Below are 8,816 nucleotides of genomic sequence, written 5' to 3'. Positions count from 1 at the left end.
TCACCGTTAAACATGCGATCCTTACAGGGTATAACCAACAGGCGTTTTGTTTTTTTAGGCCATATGGCGTCTTTGCAGCTTTTAATTGTGGAGGAAAACCCTGGGTGCTCCTTCGTGCATTATTGCATCGCGGGCGGGCACCTGGGAAGAACCACCGACCTTCCGTAAGCCAGCTAGATGGCTTCCTCACATGAAGAGAGAGGCTCGAACTCACATCGGTCAGGGCAAGTGATGTGGATTCAGCTGCCTAAACCATTAGCCCATGGAGACCCCCTAAAACCGACAATGATATGTAAGGGATTCATAATCACAACCACAATGACATACACTGTAGCATTGCGAATCAATAGAGTAACTTAGAAAAATGTAAACGAAATAGGGGAATTTAAACCAATTAATTGTTTGAAAATCCGCATTTGTGGGATGTACATCACAAAATAAAAGAAACTCAACCCTTGAAATAAATGATATTGCCTTAATTGTCCTTTTAAAAATGTGTTTCTTTCAATGCCTGTATACTAAATCAGAAACGTGACAATCCATACGTACGTGTCTGCGGAACAAATGCGGTCAGTTTCAAAATAACAATATGACAACGTTTTTGAAATTGCATTTTTCAATAGAGATAAGATTCTCAGTTCCTTTTATGATTTTGCTTATATGATTAATACAATATGTGATCAATTTAAAGCAAAGGTCATGTGCTAATTAATGGTAATGTGAGGTTTAGTGATTTTAGCTAAAATACTTCTTAATAATAAACATTTTCTATTTCGGACGGACGGATTGGCGAACTGACGGACGCATTCACGGACTGACGAACGGACGAACAACCGGGCAACACCAAAACAATAAACCTCCGCCTATGGTGAGGGATAAAAAATTAACAAGCCCAGACAGTCTATCACTTACAAAAATATTAAATAAGCTCGAGACAACCTACTCATCTGTTATTTGGACTAATTTCCTGCAAATTGAATCTGAATATGGTTTCCTTATTCACAACAGCAGAAAATATTCGTTACTTGTTAATATTAGGACTGAGTAGGCCGTACGCTAGTGTACTAGTAAATGCTGACCTGGCAATGCCAAGCAAATGTAAATAACATTTAGTGAATGATAAATTACGATGGTAGTTGATGGTGCTACAAAAATTGGTTCGCAAAAAATGAGAAATTCCAGACAAATAATTATGTTTGAAAATGAGAAACAAGCACGCAAAGTTTTTTTTTCTATGGAATCAGGTCCTCCTACTCGACAATATCCAGTTACACATCATAAACTTAAATCCTGACTTAAAAGCATTAAAGTACACCAACAGAAGTGCGTAAGATGTTCTGTGATTATTTTTTATCATTGTTTAAGAAATAATATCATCACAAACAATGCTTTGTCGTTGAATAAAAATATTGTTTGGAGTTCAGATGCGAACGAAATACATGTATATCACGAGGGTGTAGGCTCCGATTGATATAATAATACGCATTTTAACGACACACACAATGATTTTAATCAGGAGCAAATCACTGTTTGAGATATATTATTTCGATTCTAACACGTTATGTACCAAGAAATCTTACTTATATCCTTGACGACATCCAAGAAATATTTGCCTGTTTGGTGCGGGTTTCTTTTCTAGCGCACAGCTATGACGTTTGACGCCTTGACTTAATCATGGTGACTTTCAAATAGTGAAATGTGGAAGTGTTCAAAACCTGTTTTTATGGGGATGTGGTTTTACAAACTTCGTAGGAATTTGAGCCATGATAATTTTCTAACTGCAATTGGTAAAATTATAAAACGTTTTATTAAAAGAGGTTACGACCAAACTGTTTTGAAACACACCACATGTTTAGTGTTCAACCCGTTTACAATTGGACATAGGCTGTGTCTGACGGAAGAGGGGGAAGACTGTGATAAGCAGTTTTTAAATCCCACCAGGACTGAACTGTTTTGATTTCTGTCTTCTAGCCTGTTTCTCTAGATGCTCTGTCTTCTGAAAAGGCATTGAATACATATGTTTTTGCTTCTTAATGTTTGCTTTTTGTATAATTATACAAAAGCATTTTTTGTGTTTTACATGACATGCCTTTTGTTTCCATTGTGTGTGCTAGAGATTCACGGTGGGGATAAGAGTGAGGTTGGGTGCACATCATAAACCGGTTTAAGCTCACCAGTGGTGGTTTTGCCACTGCCCGTTCCAAGGCGGTACCCCACTGTGTTCCTTTAAATGTTCGTTTTGTCCTCATGTGTTTGCTTTTTACGTGAGTGTGTGTGTTAGCAGTGTGCACATGTGCGTGCTGTGAGTTTCGTTTTGGAGAGGCTGCGTTTTTGGAGCGTGGCGTTCCTTGTTTGATATTTATCCCTGTTGTTTTTCTTTGTTTATGTGTGTGTATGGGGGGGGGGGGGGGGGGGGGGGGGGGGGTGCATAATGACGCACAATTTTCAGTCTTCTTTGTTTAATAGGGTATATATTGACCTCTTACAAAAGTAGTGCTAGTAAATGTTTACTAACAATAATGGTCCCAGTAAATTACGCCCTCACAAAAATGGTACCAGTAAATGTCAGCCACCCAGAAATAATCCAAGTAAATTTTGCCCTCACAAAAATGGTTACAGTAAATGACAGCCACCTAGAAATGATACAAGTAAATTTTGCCCTCACAAAAATGGTCCCAGTAAATGACAGCCACCTAGAAATGAAACAAGAAAATTATGCCCTCACAAAAAATGGTTCCACTAAATGACAGCCACCTAGAAATGATCCAAGTAAATTATGCCCTCACAAAAATGGTTCCAGTAAATGACAACCACATAGAAATGATACAAATAAATTATGCCCTCACAAAAATGGTTCCAGTAAATGACAGCCACCTAGAAATGATCCAAGTAAATTATGCCCTCACAAAAATGGTTACAGTAAATGACAGCCACCTAGAAATGATCCAAGTAAATTACACAGAAATGATCCAAGTAAATTATGCCCTCACAAACATGGTTACAGTAAATGACAGCCACCTAGAAATGATCCAAGTAAATTATGCCCTCACAAAAATGGTTCCAGTAAATGACAGCCACCTACCAATGATCCAAGTAAATTATGCCCTCACAAAAATGGTTACAGTAAATTACAGTCACCTAGAAATGATCCAAGTAAATTATGCCCTCACAAAAATGGTCACAGTAAATTACAGTCACCTAGAAATGATACAAGTAAATTATGTCCTCACAAAAATGGTTACAGTAAATGACAGCCACCTAGAAATGATACAAGTAAATTATGTCCTCACAAAAATGGTTACACTAAATGACAGCAACCTAGAAATGATACAAGTAAATTATGTCCTCACAAAAATGGTTCCGGTAAATGACAGCCACCTAGAAATGATACAAGTAAATTATGTCCTCACAAAAATGGTTCCAGTAAATGACAGCCACCTAGAAATGATACAAGTAAATTATGTCCTCACAAAAATGGTTACAGTAAATGACAGTCACCTAGAAATGATACAAGTAAATTATGTCCTCAAAAAAAATGGTTGCAGTAAATGACAGCCACCTAGAAATGATACAAGAAAATTATGCCCTCACAAAAAATGGTTCCAGTAAATGACAGCCACCTAGAAATGATCCAAGTAAATTATGCCCTCACAAAAATGGTTCCAGTAAATGACAACCACATAGAAATGATACAAATAAATTATGCCCTCACAAAAATGGTTCCAGTAAATGACAGCCACCTAGAAATGATCCAAGTAAATTATGCCCTCACAAAATGGTTACAGTAAATGACAGCCCCTAGAATGATCCAATAATTACACAGAATGATCCAAGTAAATTATGCCCTCACAAACATGGTTACAGTAATGACAGCCACCTAGAAATGATCCAAGTAAATTATGCCTCACAAAAATGGTTCAGTAAATGACAGCCACCTACCAATGATCCAAGTAAATTATGCCCTCACAAAAATGGTCACAGTAAATGACAGCCACCTAGAAATGATACAAGTAAATTATGTCCTCACAAAAATGGTTACAGTAAATGACAGCCACCTAGAAATGATACAAGTAAATTATGTCCTCACAAAAATGGTTACAGTAAATGACAGCCACCTAGAAATGATCCAAGTAAATTACACAGAAATGATCCAAGTAAATTATGCCCTCACAAAAATGGTTACAGTAAATGACAGCCACCTAGAAATGATACAAGTAAATTATGTCCTCACAAAAATGGTTACAGTAAATGACAGCCACCTAGAAATGATACAAGTAAATTATGTCCTCACAAAAATGGTTACAGTAAATGACAGTCACCTAGAAATGATCCAAGTAAATTTTGCCCTCACAAAAATGGTTACACTAAATGACAGCAACCTAGAAATGATACAAGTAAATTATGCCCTCACAAAAATGGTTCCGGTAAATGACAGCCACCTAGAAATGATACAAGTAAATTATGTCCTCACAAAAATGGTTCCAGTAAATGACAGCCACCTAGAAATGATACAAGTAAATTATGTCCTCACAAAAATGGTTACAGTAAATGACAGTCACCTAGAAATGATACAAGTAAATTATGTCCTCAAAAAAAATGGTTGCAGTAAATGACAGCCACCTAGAAATGATACAAGTAAATTATGTCCTCACAAAAATGGTTACAGTAAATGACAGTCACCTAGAAATGATACAAGTAAATTATGCCCTCAAAAAAATGGTTGCAGTAAATGACAGCCACCTAGAAATGATCCAAGTAAATTATGCCCTCACAAAAATGGTTCCAGTAAATGACAGCCACCTAGAAATGATCCAAGTAAATTATGCCCTCACAAAAATGGTTACAGTAAATGACAGCCACCTAGAAATGATCCAAGTAAATTATGCCCTCACAAAAATGGTTCCAGTAAAATGACAGCCATCCAGAAACGATCCAAGTAAATTATGCCCTCACATAAATGGATCCAGTAAATGACAGCCACCCAGAAGTGATCCAAGTAAATGATGACCCTACAAAAATGGTTCACTAAAATGGTTTTCTTCATAAAAGTTCTCACAGAACATGAAGTTATCACAAAAGATGTGGCAAATGGAAAAAACGTACATGAAAACTGTAAACAAATGTGATCCTGGTGGGCCATGTGTCTACAGTGTGGGTAAGGGATTCATACTCATATCGGCATATTGTAACGATCTGTCTAGCAATTTTTGTCAAATTTAAGCACCACTGGGAAGTTTCAACAGATTGAAATTGTACCACCCCTCATTCGCTCGATGAACATTTACATCTTAATACATTCAGGTTTCATACAACGCCTGTATTCTAAGAAATACACTGTAATAAGAAACATCATGCTTTATATAGGTTCAAAATGACAATGCGAAATGAAATTGAGATGCGGGGAGGAAATGCGTATTTCCATAGCTCTCAACATGCAACTATTATTACCATTTAAAGAATTTCCTATGATTTCCAATTTTGTCAAGAATTTGTTTAAGGTGTCGAGTGTCGTGTCTGCAGTACGCTGGTTCCTTGTATGGTTAAACTTGTAATAGGCTCTGTTATACAGACGCAAAAGTTATATTGGTACATTTTCACAGTGTGGCTTTTATTTACCCAACACAACCTAGTGACCTTCCTTTTCCTCCCGCATGAACTTTGTGAAAATCATTCTGATAATACTGGTGTCATACAGCTATATTACAATATATCAAGTGGAAAATTTAGGCCCTCCCTAAATGGATGTGTTTTCATAACTTATGTAGTCAATCTCTTTCCAGTATTGTTTTAAAAACATAAATTAATAACTATCTAACACTGGAGAAATGTATGGTCTAAACTTAACCGTATACATCAAATATTGTGCGTACTGCTACATTCATTCAATAAAATGTTTAGACACACATTGCCCTTGTCCAATATATGTATATGCCACTGTCAGTTTGCAACTAGATACTTGTATTTCTCATTTTTTTCATGCAATACATGCATAACAACCATCACGGAAAGACAAAAGAATACAATTATTCTGTGGTGCGTCTTTAAACTTCCGGTCCTGGATGCATTCCTGTTTCAGTATTGAGCTTAGTTGAGATAAAATAGACCTCAAGATCAAAAATGAGCGCGATAAATAAACCGGTAACGCAGCTTCTTCAAACCGCGACCAGGCTTTGTGCGAACTTGATCAATACAAACACCAAGTAAAACTATTTATAGACTAAGACAGCAAAGGTGAACAAGATAAAAATAAAAGAACAAAGAAGGCTCACCTTGCAACGATCAGTTGCAAAAACACCACTGGAGAGCTTTAAGGTACGCATGATCTAAAAATACCAAACGTTTTATCACATGCTTGATGTCGCAGTAGTGAAATAAAGCATTTGGTATTACACTAGTGTTTAGCTTTGATGTCGACTTCGTTTAGAGTATAATATAAGAGACGTTAATCGAATTGACTAGGTCTATAACAAGTAAAGAAATAAGAATTTTTGATATTTCAGCAAAAAAATGACGATTCTTTCCTTTCGTTTTGCAAATTTTCAATCTTTTATTTCTAATATCTTATCTGGCTCATAATAATGGTATCAGATTTAACAACACAAACGAGAAAAATAAGTTTCACTAGAAAAAAAAAGCAGGAAAGAAATCACAGGGCAGAAAAGAAAGCAATTTGTGTCGGACATCACGTGGAATTTGATGAATGCGCAAGAAAGAAGGTTACCTTTTACGTGTGTAATAACTTTATTTTATCTTAAATATCGATCTATTATATTGTAGGCAATAATATTTGTTATTTGCCACATTTATTTCATATCATGGGGTGGGGCGGTATTTGCCTTTTATTCCAACCGAAATGCCGGATACTGCTTTGTAAAGCTAAAACCCATTTTATTGTGGATTGTATATAAATAATTTTTTATACTACTTCTTCTGTATTAGCAGTGTGCATTTGTTAAGGATTGTTGCATGTTGTGTATCGTGTTGTTACTATGTGGTTGTTTCTATATAACTCACACTGCAATTCCTTAAAGGTTCAAGGCTCTGCCATGTTATTGTACGCAAGGCGTGGTTATGCCTATTCCTCTTTCGGTAATCAACACCAAATTTATTTCACAGTGCGTACGTCTGGAATAAACAGTGTCATTATTTTAGTATTTTACTTTGATTTTTTTAAATTTAAGTATTTATGTGTTTAATGTTTGATATGCATGATTATAGTGAAACCTTTTACAAATGTCACCTAACAATAAGGCAAAAACTGGCCTTTGAACCAAGGAGACTTGCATTTTAGAGTATCCTTGCTCTGTTATCTCAGTGAAGGTTTATTACAGGCTTACCTCTTTCTTGAGAGGTGACTGATTGCACAACATTGACTGTTTATCCTTCCAAGATCAGAATATGACTGTATATAGTGGTAAAGGTGTTTATTCAAGTGAACTGTGAGTCAATATTCATTGCTGCATATTCTCCTAAGGAGGAGGTGAAGAAAACAACAACAAGATAAATACTCTCTAGGTAAATATACACCACATATAACACTTGGGTTATAATTTCCTTGTTCCGTTTACGCCCCTAGGCGGGATAAATGATGTTTTTTCGTGTTTCATTAGTTGTACATCTTAGTCCTTCCTCATCATTTTACTTGAAAGTATCATATAGAGCTCGCAGGCTTCAGAATAATGGTCTTGAGAACATTTGAGCAAGTTTGAAACTCAGTCATTTCGGATGAACAACTACGTAAGTCTGAATTTATGCACAACCTGTATGCAGTACATTTCATTCCATATACCGAAACTAAGAGGTCAGTTCCGCATATAGATCATGATCAGTCAATAATTAGGTCACTAAATACAACAATAAAAATTCTGCTCAAACTGCAACAATGTCTGTTTGCCTAGGGTCTACAACAAAGACACCAGTATCGTTATATCATCTCCTGTCCTATCAGTACTACGTACACTGCTTTGTTTGACGCGGAGTTTCCTTTTGCTGCATCTTGCAGCAACTTTCGTACTTGTAAACAATAAAGGAAGAAAAGCGTTGCGTCTAGAAGTCAAACACGCGGCGTGTCTGAAAATAGTCTGGCATTGTAATAAGCTCTTTTTAATCAATCATAATTTCATCAAACACAAAATGAAAATCGTGATGGCCTAGAACCTTACAGACGTCGTAAACAATCGCACCATCAAATGAATTACGATAATATTTCAGCACGCGTGACATAATGTGCGTGAAATTAGCCAGAGCAGCCAGAGTAGCCAGAGTTCAGCCAGAGTAGCCAGAGTTCAGCCAGAGTTTAGCCAGAGAAGTCAGAACTCTGGTTACTCTGGCTAGCCAGAGTAGCCAGAGTTCAGCCAGAGAAGTCATAACTCTGGTTACTCTGGCTGGCCAGAGTAGCCAGAGTTCAGCCAGAGAAATAATAACTCTGACTGGCCAGAGTAGCCAGAGTTCAGCCAGAGAAATCATAACTCTGGTAACTCTGGCTGGCCAGAGTAGCCAGAGTTCAGCAAGAAAAGCCAGAGTTTCTAGGATGTTAAAATGTTCTGGCAACTCTGGTCAGCCATAGTATCCAGAATAGTCCAAGTCACCTGGATTTTATTTGCTTTTGTAAGTCTGGCTGGCCAGAGTAGCCAGAGTTTCTAGGATTTTAAGAGTAGCCAGAGTAACCAGAAATAACTAAAATGTGCACGGGTTCTGGTTACTCTGGCTGGCCAGAACAGCCAGAGAAAATACAGACAAACATGTAAACTAGATCCATTTTTAAAATGTATGACCCTTTTTCATAAAAATCGTATTATACCTGATTAGGTTGCACT

Source organism: Mercenaria mercenaria, chromosome 3, assembly GCF_021730395.1.
Source record: "Mercenaria mercenaria strain notata chromosome 3, MADL_Memer_1, whole genome shotgun sequence".
Classification (NCBI taxonomy): Eukaryota; Metazoa; Mollusca; class Bivalvia; order Venerida; family Veneridae; genus Mercenaria; species Mercenaria mercenaria.
This window is presented reverse-complemented; position numbering follows the sequence as displayed.